Source organism: Balearica regulorum, chromosome 1 (assembly GCF_011004875.1).
Source record: "Balearica regulorum gibbericeps isolate bBalReg1 chromosome 1, bBalReg1.pri, whole genome shotgun sequence".
NCBI lineage: Eukaryota > Metazoa > Chordata > Aves > Gruiformes > Gruidae > Balearica > Balearica regulorum.
In genome coordinates, this window is record NC_046184.1 from 151706772 (window position 1) to 151730103 (window position 23332).

The 23332-nt window shown below is 43.7% G+C and overlaps 1 long non-coding RNA gene across 1 annotated transcript in view; it reads left to right on the forward strand.

The window, feature by feature from the left end:
• The first annotated feature begins 480 nt into the window (after window positions 1–480).
• The window catches only part of LOC142599389 (uncharacterized), a 171568-nt gene continuing 148716 nt past the window's right edge, over window positions 481–23332 (forward strand). Inside the window, exon 1 of the long non-coding RNA XR_012832938.1 lies at window positions 481–564. This is a non-coding gene — a long non-coding RNA (uncharacterized LOC142599389). The remainder of the gene's footprint in view (window positions 565–23332) is intronic.

Sequence of the window (23332 nt, forward strand, 5' to 3'; positions counted from 1 at the left end):
CAGCAAGCCAATTCAAACCACATCTACTTGCACCTAAGTCATGCAGTCCCTGCAGAGTGAATGTGGTCCAGTCTGAGCCGGAGAATGGTGATCAGTGAGAGGCCACCACCTATTGATTGTCTCCACAGAAAAGTAAATAGCACATTCTGTGTTGTGGATGCACCACCGAGAAAGATGCAAACTGAGAGGAAAAGGACTTCCCTTTAACTACCTTGAAATCTGTGGGACAGGATCAGATGACTGCATTCAGTCTTAAATGTGAATGCTAACACAAGTTGAAATCCCAGAGGAGTGAACCCAGGGAAAAAAAAAGTCTTGGAAAGCAGCAAAGCCAAGGGGCATCTAGACACGGTGCAGAAACAAGTGAATTGGATTGTGTTGGTTTTGCGTGGCAAGGTTTTGGTAGCGGGGGGGCTACAGGGGTGGCTTCTGTGAGAAGCTGCTAGAAGCTTCCCCTGTGTCTGACAGAGCCAATGCCAGCCGGCTCCAAGACGGACCCGCCACTGGCCAAGGCCAAGCCAATCAGCGCCTCTGTGATAACATATTTAAGAAAGAGAAAAAATAGTGAGAGCGCGCTTTTGCAGCCAGACAGAGGAGTGAGAAGATGTAAGAACATCTGCAGACACCCAGGTCAGTGAAGAAGGAGGGTCAGGAGGTGCTCCAGGTGCCAGAGCAGAGATCCCCCTGCAGCCCATGGTGAAGACCATGGTGAGGCAGGCTGTCCCCCTGCAGCCCATGGAGGAAGGATGAGGGGGTGTAGAGATTCCACCTGCAGCCCGTGGAGGACCCCACGCCGGAGCAGGTGGAGACACCTGAAGGAGGCTGTGGCCCCGTGGGAAGCCCACGCTGGAGCAAGCTCCTGGCAGGACCTGTGGCCCCATGGAGAGAGGAGCCCACGCCAGAGCAGGTTTGCTGACAGGACTTGTGACCCCGTGGGGGACCCACACTGGAGCAGTTTGCTCCTGAAGGTCTGCACCCCGTGGGAGAGACCCACGCTGGAGCAGTTCGTGAAGGACTGTCTCCCGTGAGAGGGACCCCATGCTGGAGCAGGGGTACGATGAGAGGAGTCCTCCCCCTGAGGATGAAGAAGCAGCAGAAACAACATGTGATGAACTGACCGTAACCCCCACTCCCCGTCCCCCTGTGCCGCTGAGGGGGGAGGAGGTTGAAGCCGGGAGTGAAGTTGAGCCCAGGAAGATGGGAGGGGTGGGGGGAGGTGTTTTAAGATTTGGTTTTATTTCTCATTCCTCTACTCTGTTTTGCTTAGTAATAAATAAGATGAATTCCCTCTCTAAGTTCGGTCTGTTTTGCTCGTGACGATAATTAGTGAGTGATCTCTCCCTGTCCTTATCTCGACCCACAAGCTTTCCGTTATACCTTTTCTCCCCTGTCTAATGAAAGAGGGGAGTGATAGAGCGGCTCTGGTGGGCACCTGGCCCTCAGTCAGGGTCAACCCACCACATGGATACAAGATTTTAAAGTGCTGCAGGAGCAGAAATACGAGCCAGACATCGGTGTCCCTCAAACACACTTGTCCGAGAACTGGGATGTAGCTCACCTCCTCTGTATATGCTGCTGGTGAAACGACTGCAGCAACAGGTCAAGTTGAGACACTTCATGATTAGACTGGGCCGACTGAGAAAGTGGTGAAGAAGAGTCACTCCCTGTGGTGACAGGGCTCGTCAGCATGACTTTTTGGGAGAGACCATCATCAAAATATGCAGCATGGTTAAATGGCAGCAGTGGGAGGAGCAGCTGCTATTTAGACACTGCAAAGGCTCATGAAGCAAAGCAATGACTTTTCGTGGTTCCTGTCTGATAGTGAGCTAGAACTGAGCCTCTGAAATGGAGTGTGACACCTGGAACCAGAGGGGTCAGATGAAACCCCTCCCAGCGCAGTCCTTCAGGTGGTGGGATATTGTCCCAAAGACCCCCACAGTTGAAGAAATTGAAAGCAGAATGATATCCTGTGGTTGCCAGGAAGATGAGCAGAAGGAAACCCTGACTGGTCTTTCCAATCTGCAATTGTTTTCCTAACATTATGGGGAAGGGTAATCCCACAATATGAGTTTTATGGTGCTAGTTTCAGCCAAAATATGTGTTACAGGTCCCACTCTTTCGGAGGCATGAAAAAACTTCTATTTATAAATTCCTCTGCCATTACAGCATTGTCACCAGGACCAAAGGTGACTTCTGCTGACGTACCCAGTTAAGCCATCCTAGACCGTATTTCTTGGCTTAGTAGTCTAACTTCTTTCCCTCTAGCTAGGAATGTGTGTACTTCTCTTCCTGTGTCTTGTACAACAAATAATCATTAACTTAGCCATCCAGCCCTTCAGACACATGCATGGCACACAGGTATCACAGGTAAAGCAATGTCTTGCCAAATGTTGCCATACAGAGTAGTGAACTATCTTGGATTTCCAAAACTTAAATATTGAAGAGCTGTATGTTTCAGCAGGGCTCTGAACTACAGTATGAAAAGAAAACATGACCATTAGCCCAGCATCCTCCATGCACACGACAGAGCTCACGGTTTTCTTTAAAAAGCCACATCAAAGCAGTCAAAGGAGATTAAGGGTTTTGGATCCCTAACTGCCATGAATATGCCACGAAAACAATTGCTGTGGAGACTGTGGATGCTCAGCTCTTACAGAGAAACGGGACTTGAAGGATAGTCCTTCACAGCTAAACTAAAGAGGGCCATGTACCAAGGCCAGGGAACACTGAAGGGCTCACATTTGTGCTGCTTAGGGCTCTTCTAGGTCAGGCTCGTGCCAGAAAGAGTTGTGCAGAGCAGCCCAAAACACGGCTAACCATGAAGCGTGCAGATATCAGACATCCAGGGCTCTAGCTGACTCCCCAGCCCTTTTCTGAGGAGCAGAATAGACGTCATTCACATAACATCTCACGCTAAAGACTCCAAAAGTGAGAAGCTAAAACTGCAAGATCCTGTCAGGAAAAAAGAGACATGTTGGTGCTTTTAGTGTTTTTAAGAGTACAGGAGCCTTCCCACCTGAAAGCAGAGGCTGAGCTAAACAGGACTTGCTGTTGAAGCCTGAAAGCTGGCTGTGTATTTGTAGACGTGCCTTTTCGTTCAAATGGAATTTGGACAGTGTTTTGCACTGAGTGATTTCCAGAAAATCTTGTTCTTCATCCTGCTGGAATTTTTAAGGAGATATTTGCCCAGGCTGTCCACATGAGTGTCTCTTGTAATGTTTGATCCCTCGGAGAACAATCATGGATGAAATCGCAAAAAATGTTGTGCAACTCTGTTTTTCCTAATTAGGAGCTTGGAAATAACAAATATACTGGAATGTGGTTTCAGTCCATTCCCTTCTTTATTTGACCTCCTATCAAGAAGAAATAATATACTCTTCTTCTGGAATAGGAGCTGTGTCAGCCAGGATATTGGCACATCTCTGAAATGTACAAGCTTGCTTCAAAACAATATCTTCTTTTGTAAAGGAAATCACACTGAATCTCTTCTTAAGTTGTTGGTCAACGATGCAGCAACAGGACAGGATTTCATCCTGCTTTTCACTAGATTTCTGCAGTCCTCAACCAACCGAAGCCCTTTCAGAGTGCTCCCTTTTGATGGCTCTGTGGGTTACAGCATCCCTGTCCCCCTGCTCCAGCAAAGGCAGCCCTCCATCCCAGCTCCCAGCAAACCTCCTTTCACAGCCTCCTTGACCACCAAAGCCCTGTACCTCCACCAGCCCCTTGCCCTCCCAGTGCCCATGCAAGGACCATGCTGTCCACCAGCCCTGGGACCCTTTGGGGAGCCAGCCCTCCTCCCACCCACCCCTTCCCTACAGCTGTGATCTGCTGCTGCCACTGTGAACCCCAGAGCCTGTGTGCCCCATGGCCATATCCAGACACTTCTGTGGGCAAGAGGAGCCACCCCCGTGGGCAAGAGGAGCCACCCCACCTGCCTCCATCTCAGCCACATCATTGGGCTGCATCTCCCGCAGTGTTCTCCTCACCTCCAAGTTTGCTGAGAGCAGAGAGGGAAGGCCAGGAAAAGGGGGTACAGCCAAAGAGTCTTCCTACGGTTGCTTGCACCTTCTCCTAGCAGGCATTTTGTGGCTCCCACACCCACGTGGGGTCCCATTGCTCCACGTGGGAGCACTGTTGGAGGCAACAACAAGCCCCTCCTTGGGTGGCTTGGCAAGCTCACCATCTTTATGGGCAATCCCCACCACAGCCACACATACCCCAGTCCCCTTGGGTCTGCATAAAACACCTCCCTTCATTTTTTTCCTCCCGGCAGCACATCATTGCAGACCTACGCTTCCTCCTCACTGTCCTCTTGCCTCTGTGGAAACTTGTTCCCCGAGTCAAATGGCAGGAAGAAATATATTGTCGGGACGTTTGGACCGTCACAGGGGAATTCCTAGCTTGTCTGCAAGGATGAGCAGGCAGTCGCTGCCGAGGTATTTCAGGAACGGCGGTGGAGAGAGAGGAGGGCTGGAAAGGAGGTGGGAGGACTATGTGTACACGAGCAATTAATTATGGTGTTTGGCTTGCTGATTTTACAATTGTCTTCCTAAAGGCCTGACAGGACTCTGTACTGGGGTTTTTAAAAGCTCATAGAGGCCATATTTAACTGGTTTTTTCCAACACTCAGTTTGTTTTTAAAATATCACCAACTAACAAATCATTTCATCTTTTGTGAAGTCTCCCCCCCCCCCCATTTAAAACCCATTCTCCAAACACCATAGTCTGCTTCTTAATGATCAAACTGGGAAAATGTTCATGTTGCTAATATTTTAATTTTTTCTGTTGAATAGTGGAATAGAAATTATGTCAGCATAAAGTAAGAATTTTAAATAAATCTGAATAGATGACCCAAATATGCAGCAAACGTTCATAAACTCCTGGGTTCTCAGCAGAGGCAATTTCATCAGCAGCCTGATCTCTGAAAAGGCAAAATCATGCCTACAGTTAATTACAGGGCTATTTTGAAAACACTGACTGCTTCTTGAGAAACCTGTGTGTTAGCACAGGAAAATGGAGGTGAAATAACCGAGAGAAGAACCACAAGCTGTCTATTTGCACAGTTCATCCACGCTACTGAGCCTCTTGATTTGCCCAGTGTATAGGAGCTGATGTAACTGCCCTGAAATCCACTATAGATGTAATTGAAACCTGCTGCAAAACTGGGCTTTTCTTACCGAGTGCTTGCTCAGTGTAACTGAAGTTTCAAAATTTTACAAGTGTGTTTTATGACTTGTCCTGTATAGTAAATAAAATGTTGAAAAACTGGCTTTCTCCTCAGGCTTGTTGTTTTTGTAATGATTTCAATAACTACCACATCACTGAATATCTCTTAATATGCTTGCACAGACATGAAAATTTATGATAAACAGATGGATTTCAAGAAAAAGTACAACAGCAGTAACTCACAGCCTTGTCTTTCCATGTTCAGCAGCATGCTTTTTTTTTTTATTATTATCCATAACATACTTTTTACCAACCACCCAGATACATGTTCCTAAAGAAACACACATTCTTTTCAACTTGGAACCATGCAAGTGTCGCAAGTCACCTAAATAAGAATATATAGGCCACGACATTACATGCCTTAGTAAGGTCTGATTCAGTGATTTATGCTCTTTTTCAATTACTTCATCGCTGCTAGCTGCTGTTGAAGGAGCCAAAATTATTATGGTTTGAAATAACAAAAAGTAAAGGTCTTTTTCATGACTTAAATATCTATTTTAGGTTCATTTTTAAAGATATTATTCCCGTTTATTTTCAGAAGGAAAATGTTATGTTTATTTTACTTTTGTTAAGTCAAATGAATGGGCTAGACTCACTCGCTACCAGGGGACTATTTAGAACTACCATTAGTCCCATTAAAATCAGAAATAGGCTTGAAGTGACCTGCAGAAGGGAGCACTTTGGTGCACAATGAAACGCCGCAATTCTGCCGACTCTGATGCATGTGAGCAGGCTACGTCCCTTTTCAGGGGTACAAAATACATATTATACTGGCTGTGATTTGCCACGGTGCCCCTGCGTATTGCCTGCTGAGACGTTAGCTGTGACAGGCCTGGTTTGGAGGGGACAGTAAATCATGAAGTTGCGACTGGCAGAGGTGGCGTAAGGACAAGCAGCCACACTCTTAGCATTTTTAAACCTTTCTAACCTCAACTTGGGATGAGAGACCTCTCTGGGGTGAAACAACTTCCTCTGGGAGCAGCCCCGCAACCCCTGGACCCAGTGGGAACGGCACGGCAGGCAGGAGGGATGGGCTGGGGTCTGATGGAGGGGCTGCATCGGGGACCGCTGGACTTCCCACACCCGCTGCCAGCCTTTGCAGAGGAGGGTGCAGGACTTTACATCTTCTGGCAGACCAGCTTTGGTGCGTGAGAGGGAGGAGCTGCGCAGTAGGTTCTTATTTAATGTATGTATTGTTCAGCCAGTTCACTGAGTGGATCAAGTACAAAATAGCTTTCAAGCACACTGCGAGATCACCCAACTTTGCTGTCACCAAAGTCAGCAAGAGTTTTGCCGCTGAGTTTACTGGAGCAGTAAATGCAAATACTGCAGGACTTTGAAATCCTTCCCATATGGTGTATCCTCTAACTCTTCCTACCACAGGCTGCAATTTGAAAGCCAAATACAATCAAATAACATATAGCCATTAGGAATTTAGGTGTTTTGGTAAATACTAAATGATTAGACACAGTGCGCTTTGACAAAAAGGTTAGCTCTGAGGAGGTACAGACAAAGGGATGTCTACTGGCATTGCTTCTTCATCCCCATTGTACCTCATTGTACACCTGCCTACTGGAAAGAGGATTGAGACCATCTTGCTTAATTTGCACAATTTGCTCAATTTAACTATTGAAAAACTTTCCATTCATTTCTGACTCGCTTTGAACCGGTAATTTCATTTACTCATGAAAGGCTTTACAGCCAGACACAAACCAGCAATTTTTAAGTCTCAGGGGAAAAAAAATGACAAAAGTATAACTTAGTACAATTTATTCAAGGACGGATCATGCCAAAATAAGGCAATGTCCCTCCAAGAGAAGGAATCGGATTTATTTATTTATTCCAATATATTATTTGTAGATAGGGGAGGTGCAATATCTCTTCAATTTGGCAAGGTTTTGCAAACAGCTCACACAATATCCTCAGGCACATTACATATATGCAGAAAATCAAGAGAAACAAAAAAAGTGGTTGAAAAACTGTATTCAGAAAGTTGTTATCAGCGATCTGTGAGCAGAATAGAGGGATGTGTGAAATGGACATTTACAAGGTCCTAAGTCTTTTGCTATTCAACATTTTCATGAATAACTTCAATAATGCATTAAAGAGTATGCTTAGTACTTCTCATTTTGTAGACCACCATATTGGGAAGGGTAGCATGCACTTTGGTGAACAGGATTAGAATTCAAATAGATCTTGATAAATGACCGTTCTAGTTTGAAAAAATAATTCAGTATCAGGAATGTGAAGTTTCACAGTTAGGTTTGCAACTTTCAGTGGCTTATAGGATGCAATGACTCAATACTGTCAAAAATGTTATGAAAAATAGTAAAGAGTATGTTGGGCTATGTATGTCTCTTCTGTACAACAGACTACAGACTCCTCCTTTTCTCCTGAGTCACTGGAGACCCATTGCGAGAGGAGAGAAAGCAAAATAGAGGCAGAAAGGGAAAGGAAAGTGCTTTTTGCATATTGCAGATGGATAAGGGGAAGAGGGAATAGAACACAGTAAAACAAGTTTCAAGAGAGAATTAAGCAAGGATGAAAATAGTGCTCTTTGTAAAAAACACAGAAGCAGAAAGATTTGCAGTAATTTATAGGTTTTTCAACAAAGGGTTGAAAAATGTTTCATTTTTAGATCTTCATGTGCATTGTGGAGATGTCAGAGAAGTCTCTATTAGCGTGCTCTGAGCCAGATTATTTCTATTTGCCTAACAGTGGAAAGACTGCCGAGAGAGGAAACCTCAACACTTGAAAAAGTTATCTCAATTTTGCTGGTGTCACTAATTAACATAGATTTAGTAGAAACATGCTCATCTCTGTAAGACATGGTTTTTATTATGGGAGAACTTGTTTTTATAATGGGAGAAGTACATGTTTCTGTCACATTGCTTTTTTTTTTTTCAGAAAGCCAATCAACTTAAAAACAAGAAGTAAAAAAAAATAAGAAGAAATCCAACTATTCAAAATGAAGAGGTAGATCTAAACTTTGTGACTGCTCTAAGACGTGCCAGATATCCCTGGTCTCTGCCACAGAGGCAACAGAAGAGGGAGACTTGTGATATCCTGTCTGAAAAACCCTCAAAACTTCACTGCATGACCACTGCGCTGACGTGCGACTTCCATACCAAAGTAAAGCCTTGTAGCGAAGGTGAGCATGGCTGTGATGGAAGCAGTAGCTGGGAGATCAGTTATGGCATATGAGTCTTCAGGAGACTCTGAAGACACAAGCACCTCTTAGCAATGTACCAAACTTTGCTGTTTCCCCCAACAACAATAAAAATTGTCTAAACAACAGAGAATTCCTGGAAGACTTAAGATATTCCCCTGTGTATAAAAGTAGATATAAATTTATCATTCTTCTTTTCTAGGAAAGAAAGTGCTTACAGTTATCGCAGACAGTCACTGTTATTTCCTCTTGATATAGTTGACATTTCAGTTGTTTTTTTTTTTCAAATATGCTGCAGTCACAGAGACAAAACACAAAGGACCCGCAATAACAAACCCACCAATTTTTAACCAGACAAGAATGTGTAAATATAAACAGGGCTGCTGAAAAGCTCAGTCAGTCCCATTTATAATTGCAGGGAACCATAAGGTCTTTTGAGTCAAGATAGGCTGCATAAATCTAAAGCCCACACATAAAAGTAACCCTGAGCACGCTGCTATCGCTGGTTGTAAGATCATCTTCATTGGGTGCTGCAACCTTGTTCAGTGTGCATCTTTGCGTGAGTGTCCTCGTCTTTCCACTTTAAGAAGTTTCCATGCTACAGTACTCCCAAAGTCCCAGATACTGAGGAAAAAGGAAAAAGGAGTGGATGTAAACAAACTCGAAGTCTTTCAAACCAGTCAGCGTCCCTTGGGCTTTTTTATTTTCCTCACTGCAAACCCTTTGATTCCAATCGCAGTCCTCTGTACACTTCCCACAGATGAAGAAACAAGAGCAAAGACTACTCCGATTCGGGTTTTCTACCATCACCGCCTGTGTCAGCGTCAGGCCAATGGGTGAGAGCAGTTGAGCTGCTGGGCATGCAGCGCTGGCCGGCCAAGCCCAGGTGCCCCGGGACTGAGATTTCCTGCAGGTATTAGAACTGGATCCATATACCAACCTGTTAAAGCTGACTGTGCCAAAGTCAAAATACATCTAAAGCAGAGGATTCTCTGTGCCCGCCTCCTAGCTCCACATCAGCTCTGAGCTGATGTTCTGATGTGCCACTCAGGACATTGTACCTGGCAGGTGGAGCGTGGTACGTGGGGATGCGCTGCCAGTGTGGGTGCAATTGCTGTGTCCCCACAGAAACGGTGAATTTCCTGTACAACACAATCTGTCTGTTGGCTTGTTTGATTTAGTTTTATTTCTCTTCCACTCATACCCACAGAATTGTTAGTGTTCACAAGACTCAGTTTTAGATGTTTCATGGACATGCCTGCAAGCACACTAGGAAAATGATTAATTAAGTAGTGGGATATCTGTGTACTGTTTATCCTACCTTGTCTTAGTCAGACAAGTCCCATCACAGCCTACTGCAAACTACTAACAAATTCCTCTGAGATTTGAAGCCTTTTATACTGCAGAGGCTTATTCTAACTTAATTTCTATAAATTAGTTTAAGAAATTCCCCAAAAGAGAACCAGGGATTGCTTAGACTAGGCTTTTATGTTGCCGAGTTTAATTTTGAATGAGTTTTAAGAAACTTAGAGTATAGGTAATTTCTGCAGATTTCACCCTTTCTTGATGAAAGAAAAATATTTGTTGTAGACTTGAATCTCATTAGGCTGCATCTAGATTCATTATTTGTGTGGTTTCTTTCTTTTTAATGTTAAGTTTTGCGGATTGTCTAGAGGAAAACATCCAGGACTTGACTGAGAGGTTTAATTTCACAAAGGCATTGACGTTCTCAATTCTTGTTTAGTATCTGGATCCTAGTTGTGAATCTAGACAGACAACTCCACACCACAAAAGCACATAAATATCAAATCACAGACATACAAAGGACTTTTTGTATGTCTAAAGTAACACAGACCTGAGAGCTTTTCTAGACTGGGCCTAGTTCAGAGAGCCTGAAAAGATGTAACTCGGCACCACTGTGTGACAATGTAATGAAATGCCAAGCACCAGCTCCTGCCAGACTCAGTGGTGATTGGTCTCATTCTGAGTCAAGGCCTGTTGACTTTCAGCATCATGAATTTAAATCGTGGCTCTTAAGTGTCTACTGGAAAACATACAAATGCTTAAATATATATTCTTTACAGTATTCCCTTGGACTTATATGTAGACTACGGAGATACTGTTTTCTAGATGTTACTTTTTCTACCTCTACATACATAGAATTTTACGCATGCTTCTCTTGCTAATTCTCAGTTCCAACTGAACTAAACTCAAGAAGCCACAGGTAATTTTGGATGACTTCCAATGATTGCTGGCAGGGAATGAGACAACTCCACGGCGCTCTGTTCAGCCTTGAGGTTCCTTGGGACCTTCTGCAGAAGATGTTTTTGCCATCAGCACCTGTTTGATGTGCATAAGGGTTAGCAAATACATTTTTCGCTGCTGTGCCAATGAATGTCCTAGCTTATGAATCACTATATGCTATCAGAAAAGGCTGTGTCTCACCCTGATCAGCTTTACTGAAAAGGTATAGGCAGGAGCTGGAACTCTGTGTGTTAAAGTACATTTTTATGTGCGAACGAGGCCCATTGGCACAGGGATTATCAGTGAGGAAATGACGTCCCAGGTCATGGCTCACTCTCCAGGCAATGGGATGGGTGGCAGGGTGCTGACACAGCCTTACCCGAGCCAGCCCTGAAGGCCAGCTGAGCCATCATTGCTCCACCACACAGAGGTTTCACAGCCCAGACCTTGTTCTGGACAGTCAGCCAGAGCTTTCCTTTCATAACCGCACATAATTCACCATGCACACATCACACTAAGTCATAATTAACCAACAAGAGTTTCAAGTAATCGTAAATCAAATGAGACTGAGCATGGCCTCCCTGGTGAGGAGGATCAGACTCTGCCCTCCCTCCTCACACAGGAGTGGTCCTCAGATGTTAAAGGCACTCTTGGATCTGCTTCTCATCTTCTAGCCACAGAGATAATGGGGTGCTATGGCTCAAAAACTCTGTCTCATCCACACAGACCTATTTCAGCCCTTCATCCTGGAAAATCCCTTTGGTCCTTTGTATATGATCTTGGCAGCATAAAATGTTATGCTCCTAATAAACAGCCCTGCAGCAAAACTGTTGTGCTAAAGACCAGTTTATAGCGGTAATGAGTAACACTTGCTTTACCATATACTTTCCCTTCTAATTATTTCCATAGGTGCTGTTTCGCTCAGAGGCTCCTGGCCTCGGAAGCACTGGATTTTTTCTAAATATTTCAGCTGTAGGATTCAAGGATGGAGGAATAACTGTAAAACTGCATTGTCTGGGGAGATAATCGTTGCCACTCCTCCTTGTTGCAGTGCATTTGCTTTGGAGGGCTAGGATCTTGTTTGTAGGAAGGAAAGTTTGCCATTCCTCCCTTTGCCACTCGGGTGGACAAAGCCATACAATTCCCAGTGGCCAAAGGTGATGGCTGATGGCAAGTGCCACGGGGAAGTCTTGTGCTGACTTATGGGCTCTTTTGATGAAATAGCAATGTTTATAACACAGACATCCACTATGGAGTAACCTCTTTCTAACTGATGAGTATGTATTCAAAGTGTGGATCATTTAACCCCAAAGCAGACATCTGAAACAGCTCAGATGAACCGTGCCCCTAAAGGTGTCTACATCCTTCTGCTTGCCATGAGGATAGCTTGTGGTGAGTGGATCAGACACAAACGTCTGCTCCAGATGTGTCTTAAGGCAGGCGAGATGTTTGCTTCCTCCTGTGCATCTCCCAGACCACGAGATCTGAGATGTGTCTCCCCGAGTCACCCATCCCAGCCCCATGCAGAGCACCCATCTTTCTCACAGACCTGGGGTCTGCGAGAGCTTTTGGCTGCTGGACAGCCCTTTGCTCTGTGCTTCAGGCTTTCTTCTCCGATTGAGACAAATCCAGCACAGAAAGCAGTAGTTGGGCTCTTTGAGGAATGCTTAATTTTACCTCTTCCCCCCCCCCCGCCCCCGCTTCCTGCCACGGTAAGCTAAAATAGTTAAATGTTTGGAGTTTGGTTGCATGCATTGTTTATCCATACTTGCTCTTGCTTCTATGTTTAACAGAGGAAATAACTTGCTACGATAAAGTATCACTACATGCTGGTAACATCAGATAAACTAAGCTGGACAAAAATGTTTTCTTTGGCAATTCTCCACTTACTTACTTTAATCTGGCCGGAGAACCTGCTTTACTTCTGGAAATGTGAAAGCCCCAGTTACGCTTGACTGTAACACAAAGAGTTTCACAGTTTTTCTTGTTAAACTCCATGTAGGACAAGGAGAACAATCCTACCATTTCTTTCCCTAGTGTACAATTGGGATGATAAGCATCAAGCTGCACATATACAAAACCACACTGAACGTTATTTGTATTAGTTTTCTGCCTTTCCAGAAAAAAATGAGCCTTTGCAATCTGCTTATCAGCACCTGTGGGAAGCTGCACAATGTTATAGCGATATACATTTCAAGTTGAGCACAGGGGAGGAAAAAGGGAGTGCACCTGGAGGGAGCCCTTTTGGGGTGGAGGCAGCCTTCCCACGAGCAGCAGGAGGAGCTGAGCACCCCTTTTGCAGTTGGCTGATTTCAGGGGAGCCCCCCATGCCCCCCCAAGGGAGTGGGATGGGGGCACTGCTCCCCCAGCACAGCGAGGGATCGGAAGACAGAATCGGGGTGCGGGGATCATCCCATGGGAACAGCTTGTGCTGCAGCTTCTCTGTGGCTCCTGTCAGTGGGTATCGGGGCTGTGGGGGCACTCAGAAGATACCTGGGCACAGAGGAGAGAGGGAAGGAAAGGGCAGCTGGAGGATGGATGCCTCTGCCCACCCGGGGAAGCGTCTGCTGGCGCCTGGGGTGGTTCTGAGGTCGGGTTTTATCACTCCCTGTACGGTGCTCTGGATGTGACCACAGCTGAGCACCTTGAGTTGAGAGACCTGAAGCACCACAGAGTGCAGTTATCTCCACCATGTGCAGTGAACATATATAGCTGTGTGGGACCACACACGGACTCATATGTGTTACAGGTAATTGATGTGCAGGAGTCACACCAGTGGCATTGCCCCAGCCTCTTAACTTGATGTTTTGCACCTTACACAAAGCTTTGACCTCATGAGCCCTTTTCTGCCCAAAAGCTACAGCGTGGCACTGCCTGTGGGACACGCGGGGCAGCAGCAGCGCTGCCGGTACGGCATCTTTCCCCTTCATCTCCCACCAAGTGCCTTGAAAATCTCTGGCTGGCCTTGCTACAACCCGGCCACATTGCACGGCGAGGGCTGCTCCTCTGCCGATGGCGCGTATCTTGTACAGCCCACGCGCAGCGAGTCCCCTGCTTCCAGGACACTGTGCGTGGGATTTAGTGGGCTTCATCCCCAAAACGTGCATCGGCTATGCATTTACTGCACCTGCCCTAAGAGCTGGTGTCTGTGCGACGGACGTATCGAAGGTTTCTGATAGAGTTGCCGGTGGTACAGAAAGCTGAGCTACATTTCCAGGCAGCAAATGCACCTGGCATATAGTGAGCCAGGCTGTGAGGATCTTCCTTGCAGCATATGTACAGACTGAAAGCCTTAAATAGGCTGGATTTATTTGTTGGGTTTTTTCCCACCCTTTCCTCCCTCCCTCAACACAAACATTTATGTAATAAAATATTTCTAGAGCACAATGTATAAACAATGCACACTTAATAAAAATAAGAACTGGAAAACTTCAGTAAGAAAACAGCTGAACCTAATTTTCTCACCAGACAATGACTTAAGGGTGTGGGGAGGGTTTTCAGATATTAAGGTGTTTTCTTGAGATAGGTTTGACTTAGGAGTATTCTTCTTAACTAGCTCCTTAAAGGGATACTTGGATTTTTTTCTTAGCTATAACCAATGTGTAATTTCTGGGACTTAAAATTTGAATTTCTGGTTGAATAACTTAGAAGCAAACTATAATTATGTGCCATTTTCTGGTGCAGCTGGTGCCAAACCATAGATGAAAGCAAAGTGATTATAGACAAAGGGCAACCACTGAGTGATCAGATTTCCTTTGGAGAGATTCAATACAAGTCATTTATGAGTAAATGTAGCAAAGAAGCCGCAGCAGAGCCCAGTATCCGGTGTTAGGCTGAGTCCTGTACACAATATACAGTCACTGGACAAAATACTGAAAGAGGCTAACACAGGAGATTCCCTGCTCCCTGCTGAGCGTGCTCTCCGTATGCCACAGTATCATCACGGGTCCCTTCTCCATCACCTCCCCTGCTTCATCGCGTTGCTTATAGGAAGTGAGGGTGCGCTCCTCAGGGACGAGAGATTGGCACCACGGGCTGAGGAAAGCCCCAAGCCATGTCCCATGGTGGGGATGGATTAATCTGCCCCTCACACCAGTCTGTAAAAGGGGTTGCTGCCCCTCCAGACCTGCTTTGCCCTGTGTATTCCTTTTAAAGGGGTGTTGCTGCTGTGTTTTCAATGGCACACTGGTCTGCTATGGTGCTGAACTGGGTCTTTTGGACCATTGTTTTTCTGGTCCCAGTGCTTAAGATCCAAGAAGGGCTTTAATTATCGTGGTCTGAGTGTAATTCATTCAGAGGTTTTCTCAATGGCTTATTCACCTCTCCTGCAGCAGAGCTTGCAGATACAGCTGGCATCAGTGATAGCAAAGATACATTGCTTTTTGACGAATCAGACCTTCATTTTTAAATTACTGTTCTGAAACAAGCTAAGATGAGGAAAAGATTCTCTCTCTCAACTTAAAAGGAAACAATAATTCTCTCCTTTTATTTGTACGCTATTCTGTCCCATGGTTTTTCTCTCTTTACCATAGAAATTTTGTAATCAAGTCAAACACTGGAAAGAAAAGATGCTATTGTAAGCCTTGGGCATAACCCCCCCAACTTAGACTTAAAAATTACAGTCAATTCCAGCTCTTCCTGGGTTTTACGTTTGAACTTCCTCACCTCGAGGCTTCAGCTTTCTAGTCTGTAAACAGGAATAATACCTTCCTGTCTCAGAGAAGTGGTGTAAGAAGCTTAACTGATTCGTGCATGTAGGGTGCTGGGACATGGCAATAAGTATGTGGATATGGAGATACACACATGTGCGCATATTTGTATGTATCTACGGATGGAGGTACAGACCATTTATATTTTTCTGTATGCCTCCTGTTTTTCCTCTTCACAGTAGCGCTATCTTCCTAAAATGTGAAGCTTTCTTCCAGATGAGAGCATTGAGACTTTTACCTGAAGACCAGCTTGCACGTGTATGAGACACTGTGTTTTCTCCACATATACTTCCTGCCCATTTTAAGTGCCAGTGTTAGAAAGTTTTGATATTTGATAAATGTAACAGGCTCAAAACCAGCTCTCATTATCAACGTACTGTCACATTATCTTATCTTTCAGAGCAATCCATAATTGAAAAGTGAAGCAATACTTCACCTAGATATGCCTCTCCCTCCCTAATTTTCCTGGTTTAAATAACAAGTTGCTGAACTATGATTTATTTTTTTTTATTTAAACCAAAACGGATCTTCCCTTTTTTCTGTTGCCAGCGCCCTCCATGAGTGGCTTTTTGCTGGGCTGCTTCCCACACCCAAGCCCACATCAATGCCACCTTTTGTTCCCAAGACTAGTGAGAGCCGTCCTCTGTACCTCACACCTCCTTTTGGTTTGCTGCTTTGGGATTTTGCAGGCTTCTCCTTTCCTCCAGCTTTGGGAGATGGAAATTTCATGGCAGTCAATCACAGGCTGCTCAACAACATGACATCCGGAAACTCCTTCCCTCCGTGATGGCAGGCTTACAGTGGGGATAACCATCCGCTCTGGCCTGACCATCACTTCCATTTTTCTTTGTCTCCCACAAAGATGTTAAAAAGCCTGATTCACTTTGCATTCCCTCCCAAACTGGACAGCTAGAATTTCCCTTCCAGAAATAAACAAAACCAAACCCAGTACAGAATACCTTCTGGTTTAAACTCAGTACCCTTGTTTTGCTTAGCCTGTAGAATTATTATTATTATTATCATCATCATCATCTAAATATAAATACACACATTTCCATTTGGATGGAGAAACCAGCACATCAGATATTCTATTTTCCATTCAAAAAGTAAATCTAAATTTTGATATTTTAATACGTATCTTTGCATGTACTGTCCAAAAATTACTTTCCAGTGTCTCAGTTATGTCTGTTCCTTGTCCTGCTCTGGTACAATCCCCTCTGCTATTACCTTTTCCCCATCCTTCACACATGCCAGAGGTTACAGCATCCCTCTGACAAAGCTTGTTGGAACAAGGAGCTAATCAATAAGAGATTACAGAAAGCCCTGTTTTCATTTTGAAACATAGACCTGCTAGAACTCTGCTGCAATGACTCATCTCCTTTGAATACAAAATAATAAAGATGTAGTTCAGAGGGCAAAATGTCATCTTCACCATATTTAGTAAACCTATCTTCAGCCACTGAATTTATATGTTTATACAGATGCACAAACAGGAGGCCAGGGTGTGTGTGCACATCATATGGAAAAATGTGATTGGCTTCTGTTTAAGGCTCTTCACATTTGTGGAATTTTTACTTATGTCACCCTTTTGTTTGCTTTTTAATTAGGGACAAAAAAAAGAATAGATGCTCTTGGCTTCGGCAGGGAGGTCAGTGTTTCCTGCTGCAAATAGGGAAAAGGTGAGTGACAAACCCAACGCCTTGCTGTGCTGATCAGCACAAGCGCTTACTGATGACTTACCAGATTTTCCACTTGCTTAAAATAAAATGCATCCACAGGAGAAACGGTCCTTGTGGCAAAAGGTTGAAACCATTTTGCTTCCTTTGCCTTTAAGAAACTGTGTTATCCTAGTAAACAATTTAGAGATACCATTAAAGGGCTCTTATTTTGTTATATTAAACCTGGCAAATGATAAGCTAGGTTTCTATTCCGGTAGTATTCATCTCCTTTCAATGCAATTTAACAGCTGGAAATGGGAAGGCGGCAGCTCCACGTTACCAGGCAACTCTCCCCAACCACCAGCAGCCGCCCCAGGGACCAGGGAGCTGCTGTGCAGTGACTGCTCTGCCCCCCTCTTCCAAACCCAGCTCCATCCACGGAGGCTGCTTCAGTGTGGGGTTCCCTCTCACTGCTCAGAACATTTGCAGGAGCTACATCTCATGAAAATTACGGCTTTGTCTCTCATCGTCCCATTGTATTGCGTTATATAGCCGGGAGTTTAGCCGCTGACTTCCAATAAGCCAACTTTTTTCTATACACAAGCAATTTTTATGTTACGTGTTTACTGCTTTAACGAGAACGGTAAAGAATACATCATAGTCTTCCGATAAGAAGTTCATTTCAAAGGCAGTAATGGGTAACTGTACACTCCCTCCTGCCTCCGAGAGACAGCTCACACTCCTGTAATCTCTCAGCAAGTCCGCTTGCCAACTCAGCATTTATGTTATCCCTGGTGCAGTTTTGTAGGGCATAACACACTGTATGGGCTTATATTTGTTCTTACTGTTTTGCCGCAATGTTCTTTTACTCCTCATGTCACCCTTGAATTCATTTATACTTATTTTAGCCTTTATTCAAGCAACTAAAAATCCCCTAGAAAACAAGCACATGTGGAATCATAGTAATAGAAACCATGACGACCTCATACACAGTATATTAATATACAGCTGGCCTAATAAAACACAAATCACACCCACTAGGAATATTTATGAAATATCTTACAAAACTCAAAAGTTCATTCATATTCAGAGAGTCTGGTTTGGGATTCAAGCCTGTTGGACTCTTGTCCTTGTAAAGTCAGAAATGGGCTCCTTTTCTCTTGACTCTTTCCCAGCAATCATCGGACAGGTCGCTGTAGTTTCATCATCACCAGGATGCCCCATGTTTTAACTCTGCACACTTCCACCGGGATGAAGATGGCAAGGAAGAGAGAAGAGAAAACAGCTCCTTCCATGCTGGTGCCATGAATTGGTCCCACGCGAAGGTTGCTCCTCTGGTCATTCAGTCCAGCATATGGACATGGGCATGACTAGTTCCTGCAGGAAAAGAAGCCTTTCTCTTCTTCTCCCTCCAGCATAGTGTGTCACTATCAGAAAAAGGGGGTTGGGTCCCTTATTGAAAAGAGATACTAGTTAGGGAGTCTTTTATTAAATTTCTTTTTGACTAAATTATGTATGAAAGATGAAGAACCTTTCTTCTACTTCTTTCTCCATGCATCCAGCTCCATTGTTTTATCCAAGTCTTTTTTCTGTCTCTAATCTAATTTGCTTATTCTCCTCATCCATTTCTTCCTCCACAAGCATATTTTGAAAGTTAACTCTTTTCTTCTTGAGTCAATATATGCTAATTGCTCAAAAGAGTTAAGCAGTAAAATAGAACCTTTTCTGTGTTTGCTTTATTAGAAAATGTTTAATTTGCACATACTGGATAAGATTAATTTTATGACAATAGCATTATTGGAGACCTCTTGATGAAATTTCACATCTTCCCACAAAAACATTGGCCTGATCTAAACAAAGACACATGTTTGTGTGGCTTCAGGAAGGATTTATATTTGGAAGAGGGGAGGGGAGAGTAATTTTTCATATTTATCCAGAGATCTGAAAATAGCCTGAATGAAAGTGTGGTTTCTAATTGGTTTTTACTTGCAGTTTCTCATCTTTTTGACAGATCCTTTTTCATCACCAGTCTCATTCTGCATCAATCTGTATCTTTGAATAAGGTTTCACACATGCATTAGTAAGATCTTTCAAGGGAGCTGCACGCCCATCCATTGTTACACTCAGTGCCTTGAAATCTTCTTAGGAGGCTTCCATTCTATTTTTGTTTACCCTTCCAGTTTTCTCTTCTCATTAATATGAACACCTTACAATTTTGATTTATTTTGTTTCATTTTACAGCCAGACATTATGTGAAGCTGATGTGTTTCAAACCCTTGTTTTTACAAAGGAAAGTGCGGGCTGCGCAAAAAAGCCCCAGCTCATCTGTGTCAGCAGCACTTCAGCAGAAGGTCCAGCCTGATCCACCACATGGGTTTCCCAAGCAGCTAGGGTTGCATTGGTACCATGAAAGGTTCCTATGTTGCACTCTGGGTTCAATTCCTGATGAAGATGAGAGGAAATCTCAAATTTTTAGTTTGGGAACCCATAGTTTTTTTCATTAACTTAGGTCCATCTGGGGAAGTTCCACACACTGCTACAGGAGCTCTTTCATCTTTGGGTGAAGCAGAAATGCAAATCCTCAGCTCTTCTTCAAAAATGACACTGTTTCAGTAAGGATTTTCTGTGTGATTTTTCCATTGGGGGGTGTGTGTGAAGACAGTAGGATATTTGGGGTGCTGCTTTTTTGATGTAAATTACCAGTCAGGGACATCCTAGAGCTATTTATAGTCTATCTGCCCACAGTGGTTCCAGTTTGTGAGCTCCCTTCTCCGTCTGCTCACTCGTGGGTGAAAAACAAGATGTTTTTCAACCTCTACAGAATTTTAATGCCAAATAGCAACATAAGGAGATATGATAGAAGGATTTAATGATGGTATGATGGACACTCTATCCTCAAGCAAGAAATCTGTTATACCTCAATTTAATATCCTTAACTGGATAACAGACATGCGAAGGCAGGAGGATGGTAAAGGAACTGGTCTTCATCGACAAAGCAGTTAACTCCCCAATCTAATGCTTGGATCCCAGGGATCCAGAGGTCTTTTCCAAAACAGAGGAAAGCAAAGGTGTTCTTTTCAAAGGGAATAAGAAGTAAAAAGCAGAGTCAGTTATGTAAGGACCTCTTCCAGTTTCTGCTTCTCGTCTGCAACCTCTTCTTGCCCTGACAAATAAAACCAGCCTCGCCGGGCTTCCTGCCTCCCAGGTGCTCGGTGTTAACTGCATGGTGGTCACTCCAACTGCACAGAGAACAGACCTCCTGGTCGCCCATCCTCACCTCATCCCTTCTATGACCTGCAGTGGTATTTCAAGAACAAGGAGCCACGATGTACTGTAGGCTGGGGCAGGAGATTTGGTGCTTTTGCCCAGTGCCACTTAGCCTGATAGATCACCCGTGGAGGATGGTGGCATGTTCTGCCCAGAAGTTTGCACATTGCCTCGCTTGCCACAGATGGAGTGCCACTGCCCAGATGAGCAATTTGGTTTTGCCGGTGCCTAACACCGTTTTCAGTCACCATTTTGACCTCTAATGAAAAGAAATCCCATTGACCTGGAACCAGGACAGGCACAGAGGGGATGACAACAGTTCAGAGCTTCCTGTCCTTAAAACCTCCAGTTTATTTCCTGTCATCAGGCTGTAGTTCACAAAACTAAGCAACAAGTTCCAGATCTTCATGTGCTGAGCATATTTGGCATGTGCCCAGCTGTAGTGCATTCAGGTCAAGGATCATGGCATCAGCTCGCTTACTCTCATAGAGATTTGCTGGTTAAGTATGCTGCCTTCCACAATAATTTAATTTTTTAAATATTCTGATGTAATCTCACATTCTTTTACTCCTCCCTCCTTGTAAGGAAAATAAATAAATAAAAAAAAGAATGTCATCTTAGGAGCACTTTTGAAGTAAAAAGAACAAGGAATGAAGGTGGAATGAGTATGTGAAACAATCACTTGTCCCTAAAATCTGAGATGCTTTGGCAGTGTGGGACAACCCATGGGACATAAGTCTAATCAATTTTTCCTTGAGGTCAAACAAGTACGTTACATGGAAAAGCTGGTCCTTCAGAAGTTAACAAGAACCATCCCCTCTGTAGTGCCCCTGGCTGGAGGAATGATGGATGGAAGGAAGGAAGGGCACACTTGGGAATCCCTTCCTCTTCTCCATAACTCAGTATCTTTGACTCTAAAGTTGTGAGGACTGTTTGCTCTTTTTAGGACATTTTAGTTTCATTCTACAATTTGGTACCTACAAATGTAATTAGTTGCAGGAACCTAAAGGAACTTTGCTCAGTTACACCTTCTTCCACTGCACTTCTGCAGCTTGGTACATACCACGCACTGGTTTGCACTGAAAGGCAAATGCTACCTTGGCTTTTGGTTTGCGATTAGGTAAGGAAGACAAACCAACGGATACTCATCAGAATTCAGAATAACTGACTCAAGTTCTGTTACCTGGCAAATAATATTTCGATTTTTGGTCTTTAACAAACACCTTCTAGTGGTATTTTTAATCATTTCTCTCAAAATTTGGTAGATTTGGTGCATATTTCTGGTTAGTGTCTAGAAACCAATGGAATCTAATCCTACGGGTTCGGATTTACATCCGGACATCTCTGTGCTTCAATTACTTTAAAGTCAAAAGGGAGCCTAAAATGGAACATGCTGAGACTACAATCAGTTCATGTAATGTTGTTTTAATATTTTCTGCATTATTTTTCTACCCTATTTTTGTTCCCTAAGACCTCACTGGGATAGATGAGATCAGATGGTATGAAGCCATGAATTCTGAAGACAATGAAACTGGTGCTTTATGCAAACCATTGCTTAAATTTGCCTTAAATGCTACAGTGCCAGAAGAATGGAAGGTGGAAAATGTGACTGTTAAAAGGACTACTGGGCTCACCCAAATCAGTGTTTGATGTCTGTGCCAGGCAACTTACTGGAAACTATAATAAAGAATAGAATTAGTAAACTGAATGACATGTTGGACAAGAATCAGCACTGCATATCAAGAAGGATGTCATGTTTTGCAAACCCATTAGAGGTTCAAGGTGTGATTTTTATGTAGATAAGGATGGTTCTGACAATATTAAATACTTGGATTTTCAAAAAGCTTTTGACCTGGTCTTTCACCATAAGCTCTTAAAGTGTATTCATATGGAATAAAAGGAAAAGGACAAAAAAACATCTAAAAGAGAGGAAACTCAACATTAGATTGCACAGTATAAAGCAGTTTCCAGAACCCACAAAAATCTATGCTGTTCATCATCTTCAGAAACTTTATGGAGAAGTTTAATGCCATAAGGACAGTTGGCAGATAGTATAAAAATTGTCTGAACAGTCAAATCTTAAATGGTCAGTCAAGAACTTCAGAAGACTTTTAGAAAAAAAGAAATGCTTTTCTGTTGGCTTAGTGAGCTGAATCGACTTGCTGAGAGGTCACGTCAGTGACAAAGCCATACAATGATCGGGGAGGGAGAATAGTGCATCCAGGGATAGGGTGGGATCATAGAGGGAAGGAAGAGTGGGACAACCTGTTTTGGTAGCAAGAAGCTGTTAGATTAGCTCAGCTGTATTGCTTGATTCAGGGTGATAAATGACAAGTGAAATTTAATATACAGGTATGCAAAGCGATGCGCCCATGGAAGGCAACCCTCACCATATGTATCCACCGGTAAAATAGCAGCTCTGCTGAGGAAAGAGGTCTCAGACCTTTTGTTCATAGCTCTTTGAAAAGAACATGTCAGGAAGCAAAAAGGAACTTGTGCAATGTTTGGAAATAGTAAGAAAAAACAAAAGGCAAAACCGCTGTAAACCGACATCTTGAATATTGCATGTACCTTTGTCCACTTTGTCTGAAAAGAAGTATAAATAGAAAAGATACAGAGAAGGATGAAAATAAAGATGGGGAATGGCTTCTGTATGAGGGGCACAGGCTGCAATCCCACAGCAGTGTATGGACTCACCGCTGCAATCCCACTCCACGCTTCTTCGCCCTGTCACTGAGCTGGTTCAGCACAGTCACCTGGTAGAAAACACACACACACTAAAAAAGGGAAGAGTTTCCTGCCAGGTGAGTGAGCTGAAGTGGCACAGCCACATCTCCGGATGTGGGCACGGGAACACAGAAAGAAAAGACCACTCCATGGTGGTTTTTTATGTTTTTATACCTCTTACCTATATGTCTACTATTAACCAGTGTCAGGCAGAAGATACCAGCCTAGGGATGGCTGCTTTGAACAAGCAGGCTGGCTCTTATGTTTTCACGTACTTGACTTCAACTATATGTAATATAAATACATTGTTTACATTTGTTACATTACATTTG